The 14,367-nt window shown below is 43.0% G+C and overlaps 4 non-coding genes across 4 annotated transcripts; 2 read left to right on the top strand and 2 right to left on the bottom strand.

Annotated features, from left to right (window-relative positions):
• Positions 1 to 5,988: 5,988 nt before the first annotated feature.
• Positions 5,989 to 6,062, bottom strand: Trnan-guu (transfer RNA asparagine (anticodon GUU)). The gene has a single exon. It is a non-coding gene; the product is annotated as a tRNA-Asn (tRNA).
• A 118-nt stretch (positions 6,063 to 6,180) lies between these two features.
• Positions 6,181 to 6,252, top strand: Trnad-guc (transfer RNA aspartic acid (anticodon GUC)). Its single transcript has one exon. It is a non-coding gene; the product is annotated as a tRNA-Asp (tRNA).
• Positions 6,253 to 6,724: 472 nt separating this feature from the next.
• Trnan-guu (transfer RNA asparagine (anticodon GUU)) lies at positions 6,725 to 6,798 on the bottom strand. Its single transcript has one exon. It is a non-coding gene; the product is annotated as a tRNA-Asn (tRNA).
• Positions 6,799 to 10,524: 3,726 nt separating this feature from the next.
• Trnan-guu (transfer RNA asparagine (anticodon GUU)) lies at positions 10,525 to 10,598 on the top strand. The gene has a single exon. It is a non-coding gene; the product is annotated as a tRNA-Asn (tRNA).
• Positions 10,599 to 14,367: the final 3,769 nt, after the last annotated feature.

Raw genomic sequence — 14,367 nt, 5'->3', positions numbered from 1 at the left:
ACATGTAGTTACTTTACTAATTTTCTTACGGTGCCTGAGAGTATACGGATTTTTTAAAATTTCGTGGCCACGACTTACAAACTTGTTCCAACGACTTAGCAAAGTATAGTTTGTGGTCACGATGTAATAAGCCGTTGGAATGAGTTAGTGGGTCGTGGCCAGAACACAGCCGTGGGAATGAGTAAGAGAGTCGGAGCCAGGAAATACTAAGCCGTGGGAATGAGTTAGTGAGTCGTGGTCACGACATACTTAGCCGTGGGAACGAGTTAGTGAGTCGGTGCCAGGACATACTAAGCCGTGGGAATTAGTCAGAGGGTCGAAGCCAGGACACACTAAGCTGTTGGAATGAGTCAGAGGGTCGTAGCCAGGACATACTAAGCAGTGGGAATGAGTTATCGGGTCTTGACCAGGACATACTAAGCCGTGGGAATGAGTAAGTGGGTCGTGGCCAGGACATACTAAGCCGTGGGAATGAGTAAGTGGGTCTTGGCCAGGACATACTTAGTCGTGGAAATGAGTAAGTGGGTCGTGACCAGGACATACTAAGCCGTGGGAATAAGTAAGTGGGTCGTGGCCAGGACATACTAAGCCGTGGGTGGGAATGAGTAAGTCGGTCGTGGCCAGGACATACTAAGCCGTGGGAATGAGTAAGTGGGTCTTAGCCAGGACATACTAAGCCGTGGGAATGAGTCATCGGGTCTTGGCCAGGAAATACTATGCCGTGGGAATGAGTCAGAGGGTCGTGGCCAGGACATACTAAGCCGTGGGAATGAGTAAGTGGGTCGTGGCCAGGACATACTAAGCCGTGGGAATGAGTAAGTGGGTCGTGGCCAGGACATACTAAGCCGTGGGAATGAGTCAGAGGGTCGTGGCCAGGACATACTAAGCCGTGGGAATGAGTCAGAGGGTCGTGGCCAGGACATACTAAGCCGTGGGAATGAGTTAGTGGGTCGTGGCCAGGACATACTAAGTCGTGGGAATGAGTAAGTGGGTCGTAGCCAGGACATACTAAACCGTGGGAATGAGTAAGTGGGTCGTGGCCAGGACATACTAAGCCGTGGGAATGAGTAAGTGGGTCGTGGCCAGGACATACTAAGCCGTGGGAATGAGTAAGTGGATCGTGGCCAGGACCTGCTAAGAAGTGAGAATGAGTCAGAGGGTCGTGGCCAGGACATACTAAGCCGTGGGAATGAGTAAGTGGGTCGTGGCCAGGACATACTAAGCCGTGGGAATGAGTCAGAGGGTCGTGGCCAGGACATACTAAGCCATGGGAATAAGTAAGAGGGTCGTGGCCTGGACATATTAAGCCGTGGGAATGAGTCAGAGGGTCGTGGCCAGGACATACTTAACCGTGGAAATGAGTAAGTGGATCGTGGCCAGGATGATACTTAGCCGTGGGAATGAGTAAGTGGGTCGTGGCCAGGACATACTTAGCCGTGAGAATGAGTCAGAGGGTCGTGGCCAGGACATACTTAGCCGTGGGAATGAGTCAGAGGGTCGTGGCCAGGACATACTAAGCCGTGGGAATGAGTTAGTGGGTCGTGGCCAGGACATACTAAGCCGTGGGAATGAGTAAGTGGGGCGTAGCCAGGACATACTAAACCGTGGGAATGAGTAAGTGGGTCGTGGTCAGGACATACTAAGCCGTGGGAATGAGTAAGTGGGTCGTGGCCAGGACATACTAAGCCGTGTGAATGAGTAAGTGGATCGTGGCCAGGACACACTAAGCTGTTGGAATGAGTCAGAGGGTCGTAGCCAGGACATACTAAGCCGTGGGAATGAGTCATCGGGTCTTGACCAGGACATACTAAGCCGTGGGAATGAGTCAGAGGGTCGTGGCCAGGACATACTAAGCCATGGGAATGAGTCAGAGGGTCGTGGCCAGGACATACTTAGTCGTGGAAATGAGTAAGTGGGTCTTGGCCAGGACATACTAAGCCGTGAGAATGAGTCAGAGGGTCGTGGCCAGGACATACTAAGCCTTGGGAATGAGTTAGTGGGTCGTAGCCAGGACATACTAAACCGTGGGAATGAGTAAGTGGGTCGTGGCCAGGACATACTAAGCCGTGTGAATGAGTAAGTGGATCGTGGCCAGGACCTGCTTAGAAGTGAGAATGAGTCAGAGGGTCGTGGCCAGGACATACTAAGCCATGGGAATAAGTAAGAGGGTCGTGGCCTGGACATATTAAGCCGTGGGAATGAGTCAGAGGGTCGTGGCCAGGACATACTTAACCGTGGAAATGAGTAAGTGGATCGTGGCCAGGATGATACTTAGCCGTGGGAATGAGTAAGTGGGTCGTGGCCAGGACTTACTTAGCCGTGAGAATGAGTCAGAGGGTCGTGGCCAGGACATACTAAGCCGTGGGAATGAGTCAGAGGGTCGTGGCCAGGACATACTAAGCCGTGGGAATGAGTCAGAGGGTCGTGGCCAGGACATACTAAGCCGTGGGAATGAGTAAGTGGGTCGTGGCCAGGACATACTAAGCCGTGGGAATGAGTAAGTGGGTCGTGGCCAGGACATACTAAGCCGTGGGAATGAGTAAGTGGGTCGTGGCCAGGACATACTAAGCCGTGTGAATGAGTAAGTGGATCGTGGCCAGGACACACTAAGCTGTTGGAATGAGTCAGAGGGTTGTAGCCAGGACATACTAAGCCGTGGGAATGAGTTATCGGGTCTTGACCAGGACATACTTAGCCGTGGGAATGAGTCAGAGGGTCGTGGCCAGGACATACTAAGCCGTGGGAATGAGTCAGAGGGTCGTGGCCAGGACATACTTAGTCGTGGGAATGAGTAAGTGGGTGGTGGCCAGGACATACTAAGCCGTGAGAATGAGTCAGAGGGTCGTGGCCAGGACATACTAAGCCGTGGGAATGAGTTAGTGGGTCGTAGCCAGGACATACTAAACCGTGGGAATGATTAAGTGGGTCGTGGCCAGGACATACTAAGCCGTGGGAATGAGTAAGTGGGTCGTGACCAGGACATACTAAGCCGTGTGAATGAGTAAGTGGATCGTGGCCAGGACCTGCTAAGAAGTGAGAATGAGTCAGAGGGTCGTGGCCAGGACATACTAAGCCGTGGGAATGAGTAATTGGGTCGTGGCCAGGACATACTAAGCCGTGAGAATGATTAAGTGGGTCGTGGCCAGGACATACTAAGCAGTGGGAATAAGTAAGAGGGTCGTGGCCTGGACATACTAAGCCGTGGGAATGAGTCAGAGGGTCGTGGCCAGGACATACTTAACCGTGGAAATGAGTAGGTGGATCGTGGCCAGGATGATACTTAGCCGTGGGAATGAGTAAGTGGGTCGTGGCCAGGACATACTAAGCCGTGAGAATGAGTCAGAGGGTCGTGGCCAGGACATACTAAGCCGTGGGAATGAGTCAGAGGGTCGTGGCCAGGACATCCTAAGCCGTGGGAATGAGTTAGTGGGTCGTGGCCAGGACATTCTAAGCCGTGGGAATGAGTAAGTGGGTCGTGGCCAGGACATACTAAGCCGTGGGAATGAGTAAGTGGGTCGTGGCCAGGACATACTAAGCCGTGGGAATGAGTAAGTGGGTCGTGGCCAGGACATACTAAGCCGTGTGAATGAGTTAGTGGATCGTGGCCAGGACACACTAAGCTGTTGGAATGAGTCAGAGGGTCGTAGCCAGGACATACTAAGCCGTGGGAATGAGTTATCAGGTCTTGACCAGGACATACTTAGCCGTGGGAATGAGTCAGAGGGTCGTGGCCAGGACATACTAAGCCGTGGGAATGAGTAAGAGGGTCGTGGCCAGGAAATACTAAGCCATGAGAATGAGTCAGAGGGTCGTAGCCAGGGCATACTAAGCCGTGGGAATGAGTAAGTGGGTCGTGGCCAGGACATATTAAGCCGTGTGAATGAGATATATTAGTGGGCCGTGGTCACGACATGCTTAGCCGATGGAATGAGTTAGTGAGTAGGGGAGTACTATTCTCACTGCAGAAAACCACCAGGGCAAGTGCAACGTGTTATACTCAGCAACATTTTGATAATTACTTTAGACTTAGGATCATTTATTTTCGGATACGCGGATGTTATGATGTTTTCTTTCTTCCCGACGGTGAAAATGTATAATGAGAAGAATTTAAAAGAGCATTCTCCCCGACGGGGAATCGAACTACGGTCTCCCGCGTGACAGGCGGGGATACTTATCACAATACTATCGAGGAGATGTGAAGTTATTGTGATCATTCATTTCGTTATTTTGGCGCATTAATAATACATATATTACACTTACGAACAGAATTAACATATTTCATACAAAAGCACTCTATTGCGCAATTGGTTAGCGCGTACGGCTGTTAACCGAAAGGTTGGTGGTTCGAGCCCACCCAGGGACGTACTGCTTTTGAAATTTGTTAATGTTTGTTATTCCAAAGTTTTGTGTTAACATAAAATTAAAGAGTTTTAATACATATCTAAACATGTTGAGTCTTGAAAAGCAACAATCTCCCTTCCCAGACCATTTACATCGTGTTTTTAAGCGATATTCAGGTTTTACAAATGTACAACTTTGAACAAAACATATTGTTTTATCATTTGTTATGTTTGGTTTACTATAGAAGTGTTTGCCTAAACTAAAGTGGTGAAATGAATATGTGTAAAACAAAAACAGCAGGCGTTCATTACGGTATCTAGTACATGTTCTAAGTATTCTGTGGCACCACCACTACTCGACAGCGCCATAACAAGAGAAACAGCACCTGTTTAATACATATCTGAGTATTTCCTTTTCAAAAAGTGCTTATTAGTTTTGTGGTGTACTAGACATTATATTTATATTTGCATGTACCAGAATGATCTTACGGTGTGTGTAACCAACGAAGTGTATTTGAAATGCTAGCAGATCTAAAAATATGCACAAGTCCGATTCGGGAGAAAAGCTCCTGGCACCACAGTTCGCTAAATATTGAAATGAAATCATAAGCAACCTGCAGTAAAAGTGTTCTTACACGGTACCACACTCTCCGATTTTCGAAACATGTTCGTCTTAATTCCTTTTCTTGCAAATTTTGAGGTACGGAGTGATGTACCCGCCTCTTTTTCCATTTAAAGACACTCATCTGAAAATATATAAACACAATCGTTAGATTTTTGCCTTATAATACCTGGAAATACAGAATTTGAATTACGACGATCATTTGCTTTTAAATATTAATTGATTAGACACAAAATGAACCTTAAAGTTCGCGAAGCAGTGTGGTAGTTGGTCATACTTTAAAAAGATCGAAAACTATATTAATTCATTTAATTGTTAATTTTCATGATATGAAATTGCTTCAGTTTTTTTCACAATTCTTTTCCTACTAAATTAGTATTCATGAGCACCACAACCTATTCATTGGCACCACAACGTTCATAAAATCGTGCATAGTGCAGCAAGTATAACAAATAAAGTTCTAAAATTTGTAACGCGGCAACCTTTTGTCAATAAAAAAGCCACACACATGTAAAGAAAATGCTTTAACCTAAGTTCTAGACGATCAGATTTTAAATTTTATTCAGAACTTTTACATTTAGAACAACTCAAGGCCATTCCTATGTGGAACTACATTCTCCAATTTTTTATATTTACTCGTATAAACCTCTAAAAATGAAAAATAAGAAACCATACTCACTGTTTACATCCATATTCTACTCATTGGCAATATAACGGAAGACGCGTTGGAGCATTTTCAACACATAACAAAATGTTATGGCTCCAATGATTACCCGGCGTGTATAAATCATGATCACGTGTGATGAAGTAAACACCAGACACAGCTGCACCACGGAAGTGTCGACAGTTCATTTTCTTTGCATCACCGATAAGTGTTGAAGCTAGCGTTTAGTGGCCGTGTTTTAACTGAAGGTTGTGGCTCCGAACCTCCCAGGGTTTTTAAAAGAAGTCTTAACTCTTTACAATTATTTTTGATATTGAAGCGTTTATTTCCTTCTTGATAAGAGTTGAATATTAAAACAACTTCGTCCCTGGGTGGGCTCGAACCACCAACCTTTCGGTTAACAGCCGAACGCGCTAACCAATTGCGCCACAGAGACAACTGATATGTTGCATATCGACTATATTTATTTATAAAATTTATTGTGCAAAGTGTAGAGTCATATTTGGGCAATTTTGCCCAACTGATAAATTACATGATTACTACAAGTACACGTCTCCTCGATAGTATAGTGGTAAGTATCCCCGCCTGTCACGCGGGAGACCGGGGTTCGATTCCCCGTCGGGGAGCAATGTTTTTACTATTTTTATTTAAATTTATAGTATTTGCACCATTCAACAACCTTTAGCTTTTGAGTATCTTTGAGCTTTTAACATTCTTCTCATAATACAGGTCTTGGTTGTTTCTTTGTCACCATTTGAAACATGTTGCACCATAGACAGAGCTGGAGTTTAATGTCTGTTTAATATATGATCATCTAAGATAACATAATTTTAATCTTGTTTTACTTTTATAAGATTCCTTCATAAAATATGTTGATAAGACATATGACCTAAACAATGAATACATTTGGAAAAGCTTTCCTTATTGATAAAAGACGAGGGCTGACATTCAAAATTGGATATAAGAACGATGTAGCTAATCGGATTACTTGTTATTAATAACCCATAGAGTGAATGAAGTCGATGATGTAGGACCATAAGTATCAAAATTTACTGAAATATGAATACCAGCCTAGATTCATTCGTCGTAAAAGAATAGCGTCCCTGGGTGGGCTCGAACCACCAACCTTTCGGTTAACAGCCGAACGCGCTAACCAATTGCGCCACAGAGACAACTGAGGTTTGAAGCCTAGTGTGTAATATTATTAATGTTGTTCAAATGCTAGCTTAATGAAAACATTTTATGTGCTGCCCTCGATGGTGTAGTGGTAAGTATTCCCGCCTGTCACACTGGTCACTCTTCACCCTGAACATAAAACATACAACTTTTTACGATCTGCTTATCACGTCATGGGACATAACACAACTATTTATCATGATTTATCGTCGATATTTCAACATATAGCAGAGCTAAAAATCCACTAGGGTTGTATAATAATGTATATATAGTGATTTTAATGACAAACTAATAAACTATTTTATTTACTTCTTATGAAGCCCACGAATATTAATTAAAGTATCATCATGTTTAACTCATTTGACGTTAATTAAAAAATATACAAAAAACCATATGAATTGTTGCACATATTATAATGTAATATTAGCCTAAATCTTTTTTTTAATTAATAGCTACGTGGCCACACATGTGCAGCATAAAAACCGCCAAAATATCGCTTATATTTTTTATCTGTACACAGATTATATGTTTTTGTTTATATTTTGATCATTTAAATCAAATGGGTTAAACATGATAATGCAATATTTTTATGCAAACCTATAATGTGAACCTTTATTTTATTGCATATAGTCCTTACGGATTTGCATATCTACGAGAAATATAAGTTAGAAAATTCGATGAAATTAGTTAAATACATTTGCTTTATGTCGCTGTTAACTGTTGCAAATACAATAAAAAGTATTCCATTTTTTTGTCAAAATAATACTCCCCGACGGGGAATCGAACACCGGTCTCCCGCGTGACAGGCGGGGATACTTACCACTATACTTTCGAGGACACATTCGTGGAGAGTTATCATTTAATTTATTAATTGGACAACATTGCCCCACTTACACATTTTTTAAACAATATTTTCTGTAGTATTACATCCTGAAACAACACATACGTGTGTTTTATCATTTAAGCTTAAGACTCATTTTCAATTGTCAAAACTCGATCGAATACCATGTACCAGCCCTAAAACGAATAGTAGGCATTCATTTGAGAGTGCATTATTGGTACAAAACAGGAGTTCAGATCAGACATTTGTATTCCGAAAATCCTGTAAAAGCAGTCACACGAGGACAAGCGACAAGAATTGTAAGATATAAGCCAGAATTGAGAATATATCAATTATATATATAATGAATAACTTATGCAAACAATTACAACTTTGAATAAGGATTGTACATCTTTATTTATATTGACGGTCAGATAAAAGTAAATGTCCTTGGCATTTGCGAACTGGTCTTACGTAATAATCCTGTTTCTTGTAATGATCTAGTTTTGAGTTAGACTATCAAACCAAAGGCCGTGAATGAATGCCACAGATGCGAGACAACAACTAACAGACTCGTGATATACTGGGAGACAGGAACTTAATGTCCCGTCTTTTACGAGGGGACATAAACTAACAGTCTCTTCGCATACTGGGAGACAGGAACTTACAGTCTCATCTCTTACGGGGAGACAGGAACTTACAGTCTCATCTCTTACTGGGAGACAGGAACTTACAGTATCTGCTCTTACTGGGAGACAGGAACTTACAGTATCGTCGCATACTGGGAGACAGGAACTTACAGTCTCATCTCTTACTGGGAGACAGGAACTTACAGTCTCATCTCTTACGGGGAGACAGGAACTTACAGTCTCATCTCTTACTGGGAGACAGGAACTTACAGTCTCATCTCTTACTGGGAGACAGGAACTTACAGTCTCATCTCTTACGGGGAGACAGGAACTTACAGTATCTGCTCTTACTGGGAGACAGGAACTTACAGTATCGTCGCATACTGGGAGACAGGAACTTACAGTCTCATCTCTTACGGGGAGACAGGAACTTACAGTATCTGCTCTTACTGGGAGACAGGAACTTACAGTATCGTCGCATACTGGGAGACAGGAACTTACAGTCTCATCTCTTACAGGGAGACAGGAACTTACAATCTCGTCTCTTACTGGGAGACAGGAACTTACAGTCTCATCTCTTACTGGGAGACAGGAACTTACAGTATCTGCTCTTGCTGGGAGACAGGAACTTACAGTCTCATCTCTTACTGGGAGACAGGAACTTACAGTCTCATCTCTTACGGGGAGACAGGAACTTACAATCTCGTCTCTTACTGGGAGACAGGAACTTACAGTATCGTCTCTTGCTGGGAGACAGGAACTTACAGTATCGTCTCTTGCTGGGAGACAGGAACTTACAGTATCGTCTCTTACTGGGAGACAGGAACTTACAGTATCGTCTCTTGCTGGGAGACAGGAACTTACTGTATCGTCTCTTTCGGGTTTATCAAAAGTTCGAGCCAAAAAGCTCAATTCTCCAAACGGCACTGTAAAGGTCATTAAATTTTTGTTCTAATATATATTTGGCCAATGCCACTATTTTCAATGTTTTTCACACTATTGTACTGCGTCATCATAGGATAAAGAAGCCACAGGAACCACAGATAAGTGGACATGACATATGCATTTTTCATCTAAATGTACAAAATTATAATATTTAAATATTCGTAGGACAATAGACCTATTACATATTAGTGTTAAATAAAAAGAAACAAGGATGTTTGAATTGTGTTTGGAGCAAATATGTAAACAAACAAATTTTCACAACAGATCGTAATACATGTACATAGTTGTTACATAAACTAGAAGCCCTTTTATTGGCAATACCTTCAATGCATGACCCTCCCAGATACGACAGGTAGGAAAAGGTAGGAACATACAAAATTTTAATGCCAACAAAAAAATAACAATTTTTTTTGTTCAAAGTTCAGATACATATAGCAGGGCTGGGTAAAGCTACCCGGTACTGTAAAACAAAAATTCAAAACTAAATGTATACACTTGCTAGTTTATAACGTTCTAGCGATACATACCTATATTGTTTGAACTTTACTGCCACACACTGACAGTACGGTTTTGACCACTTGACGTGATACTGTGGGAGTATTTTTGATGCGCTCTGTTTAGATTATTGTTGTTAAACTGATACCTATATAAGTTCATCTCCGCGAAAGTATTGTTGTAGTATCCCTGGCTATCACGGGGCTATCATGCGGGAGACCGGAGCTCGATTCCCGCGGGGAGACAATGTCTTTTAACCTTTCATAGTTCTTTTCATAATATTAATTTGGATTTCGTTTCATTTTTTTTCACATATTAAAAAAAGATACATCATGTATTAAAAGATGTTTGGAGTCTGGGATAATCGGATATAAAATGAATTGAAATACTTTTGGACTTGTTTATGTACGAGATGTATTAGTTTGAAGAATCGAGGAAATGAACATTATATGTCACCAGTAATCTTATTGGTTAGATGTTCAACTTAGAAATACATCATAAATATACTCAAAAGCCAAAGGTTGTCGAATGGTGCAAAACTATAAAAATAAATAAAAAGTAATAATAAATAAATAAAATATTTTAATAATAAAAATAAGTAAGTAAGTAAGTAAGTAAGTATGTAAGTAAGTAAATTGTTTATTATTGTGACATGTGCAATTCAAACAGAGTAGTAATAACATGCGCACAAACATTTGCACCAGACCCGTTGGGTCTATAGGTCACCATATCTAAAGTGTAATGTAAGTAACATAAGGTATACATATATATAAGTACTTCACTCTGCACTTTAAATTTATTATTTGATAAAGTCGATATGCAACACCTCAGTTGTCTCTGTGGCGCAATTGGTTAGCGCGTTCGGCTGTTAACCGAAAGGTTGGTGGTTCGAGCCCACCCAGGGACGAATATGTTTTGAACTAGTGAAACGTATATATATATATATATATATACACACACTGAAACATACAAAAGAGTCTGTTACCATTTTAGTGTAAGATTCATTTTCAATTTGCAAAGCTTGATCAAATACAAGCTTAAAACTAATCGTATGCATTTATTTATTTGAAGATGCATTATGAATAGAAAAACAAGAATTGTTGGCCATGATATTGGCCTTTTCGAAGTGGTCTAACGAAATAATCCTGTTTCTTGTAATTTAAGTCAGACTATCAAACCAAAGGCCTTGAATGAATGTCACAAATGCGAGACAAGAACTAACAGTCACGTCGCATAATGGGAGACAGGAATTTACAGACTCGTCGCATACTGGGAGACTAGAACTTACAGACTCGTACTGTACTGGAAGACAGGAACTTACAGACTCGTCGCATACTGGGAGACAGGGGTGTACAGACTCGTCGCATACTGGGAGACAGGAATGTACAGACTCGTGGCATACTGGGAGACAGGAACTTACAGACTCGTCGCATACTGGGGGACAGGAACTTACAGACTCGTCGCATACTGGGAGACAGGAACTTACAGACTCGTCGAAAACTGGGAGACATGAACTTACAGACTCGTCGAATACTGGGAGACATGAACTAACAGACTGTTCGCATACTGGGAGACACGAATTTACAGACTCGTCGCATACTGGGAGACAGGAATAAACAGACTCGTCGCATACTGGGAGGCAGGAATTTACAGACTCGTCGCATACTGGGAGACAGGAATTTACAGACTGTTCGCATACTGGGAGACACGAATTTACAGACTCGTCGCATACTGTGAGACAGGAATTTACAGACTCGTCGCATACTGTGAGACAGGAATTTACAGACTCGTCGCATACTGGGAGACAGGAATTTACAGACAGTTCGCATACTGGGAGACACGAATTTACAGACTCGTCGCATACTGGGAGACATGAATTAACAGGCTCGTCGCATACTGGGAGACAGGAATTTACAGACTCGTCGCATACTGGGAGACAGGAATTTACAGACTTATCGCATACTGTGAGACAGGAATTTACAGACTCGTCGCATACTGGGAGACAGGAATTTACAGACTCGTTTCTTAATAGTTAATCAAAAGATCGAGCCAAAAAGCTGAATATCTAAATTCGCAAAGCGGCACTGTAAGGGTCCATTGGTCGGAGATATATTTGGTCAATGCCATTATTCTCAATGTATTTCACACTTTTGCACTACGTCATGATAAATAATCCGCTGGAATCTTGCATAGGTGGGCATGATATCTGCATTTTTCATCTAAATATACAAACAAACATCAATTAAATATCCGTAGGACAAAATACCTTTAAGTGTTGAATGGGAAACGAAACAATGATACACAAGGTTGTTTGAATTGTATTTTGGGCGAATATGTAAACAAACAAATTGTACACAAGAGATCGTAATACATAATTGTTAAATAAACTAGAAGCCCTTATTATTGGCAGTACCTTCATTGAATGACCCTATCAGATACGACAGGAGATAAAACAAATATATAGTACTCTAAATACCAAGTTTTATACAAGCAACGATCTAAGATAAGATAAACTGTTTATCCTGTTATATATCTAGATCAGATATGCGACAATATCAACAGAGAAAATCGGATGACAATATCTTCATAACAAATCTGATCACAGTTTCAATATTGACCTGGTAAGAAAGCCGGAGTACATAATGGCCATTTTATTCCATTAAAAACAACAACATTTGTCTGAATATACATTTCTCTGTTTTATTATCAAAATTTTAAACTAATAGGTATATTTTGTGAGTCTAGGTAACGGAAAGACGGACTGATGATCGGTGTGGTAGTGAGTCTAGCTTACGGGCTGTTGGTCGGTGTGGTAGTGAGTCTAGCTTACGGGCTGTTGGTCGGTGTGGTACTGAGTCTAGCTTACGGACTGTTGGTCGGTGTAGTAGTGAGTTTAGCTTACGGGCTGTTGGTCGGTGTGGTACTGAGTCTAGCTTACGGACTGTTGGTCGGTGTAGTAGTGAGTCTAGCCTACGGACTGTTGGTCGGTGTAGTAGTGAGTCTAGCTTACGGACTGTTGGTCGGTGTAGTAGTGAGTCTAGCTTACGGACTGTTGGTCGGTGTGGTAGTGAGTCTAGCTTACGGACTGTTGGTCGGTGTAGTAGTGAGTCTAGCTTACGGGCTGTTGGTCGGTGTGGTAGTGAGTCTAGCTTACGGACTGTTGGTCGGTGTAGTAGTGAGTCTAGCTTACGGACTGTTGGTCGGTGTAGTAGTGAGTTTAGCTTACGGGCTGTTGGTCGGTGTGGTAGTGAGTCTAGCTTACGGGCTGTTGGTCGGTGTGGTAGTGAGTCTAGCTTACGGACTGTTGGTCGGTGTAGTAGTGAGTCTAGCTTACGTACTGTTGGTCGGTGTAGTAGTGAGTTTAGCTTACGGGCTGTTGGTCGGTGTGGTAGTGAGTCTAGCTTACAGGCTGTTGGTCGGTGTGGTAGTGAGTTTAGCTTACGGGCTATTGATCGGTGTGATTAAGGTGTTAAATAAAACAGGCCTGTGGCGGATGAGTTGATTGCAGCAATACAGTACAGGCCTGTGGCGGATGAGTTGAACTTAGCAATACAGTACAGGCCTGTGGCGGATGAGTTGAACATAGCAATACAGTACAGGCCTGTGGCGGATGAGTTGAACATAGCAATACAGTACAGGCCTGTGGCGGATGAGTTGAACATAGCAATACAGTACAGGCCTGTGGCGGATGAGTTGAACATAGCAATACAGTACAGGCCTGTGGCGGATGAGTTGAACATAGCAATACAGTACAGGCCTGTGGCGGATGAGCTGATCGCAGCAATACAGTACAGGCCTGTGGCGGATGAGTTGATCGCAGCAATACAGTACAGGCCTGTTGTGGATGAGTTGAACATAGCAATACAGTAAAGGCCTGTGGCGGATGAGTTGAACATAGCAATACAGTACAGGCTTGTGGCGGATGAGTTGATCGCAGCAATACAGTACAGGCCTGTGGCGGATGAGTTGATCGCAGCAATACAGTACAGGCCTGTGGTGGATGAGTTGAACATAGCAATACAGTACTGGCCTGTGGCGGATGAGTTGACCGCAGCATCACAGTATAGGCATGTGGTGGATGAGTTGAACATAGCAATACAGTACAAGCCTGTGGCGGATGAGTTGACCGCAGCAACACAGTACAGGCCTGTGGCGGATGAGTTGACCACAACAACACAGTACAGGCCTGTGGCGGATGAGTTGATCGCAGCAATACAGTACAGGCCTGCGACGGATGAGTTGACCATAGCAATACAGTACAGGCCTGTGGTGGATGAGTTGACCATAGCAATACAGTACAGGCCTGTGGCGGATGAGTTGACCGCAGCATCACAGTATAGGCCTGTGCTGGATGAGTTGGCCACAGCAACACAGTACAGGCCTGTGGCGGATGAGTTGACCACAGCAACACAGTACAGGCCTGTGGCGGATGAGTTGACCACAGCAACACAGTACAGGCCTGTGGCGGATTAGTTTACCACAGCAACACAGTACAGGCCTGTGGCGGATGAGTTGACCTCAGCAACACAGTACAGGCCTGTGGTGGATGAGTAGACCTCAGCAACACAGTACAGGCCTGTGGCAGATGAGTTGACCACAGCAAAACAGTACAGGCCTGTGGTGGATGAGTTGGTCGCAGCAATACAGTAAGGGCCTGTGTCGGATAAGTTGACCGC

The sequence above is a fragment of the Mya arenaria genome, chromosome 6 (assembly GCF_026914265.1).
Source record: "Mya arenaria isolate MELC-2E11 chromosome 6, ASM2691426v1".
Classification (NCBI taxonomy): domain Eukaryota; kingdom Metazoa; phylum Mollusca; class Bivalvia; order Myida; family Myidae; genus Mya; species Mya arenaria.
This window is presented reverse-complemented; position numbering and strand designations above follow the sequence as displayed.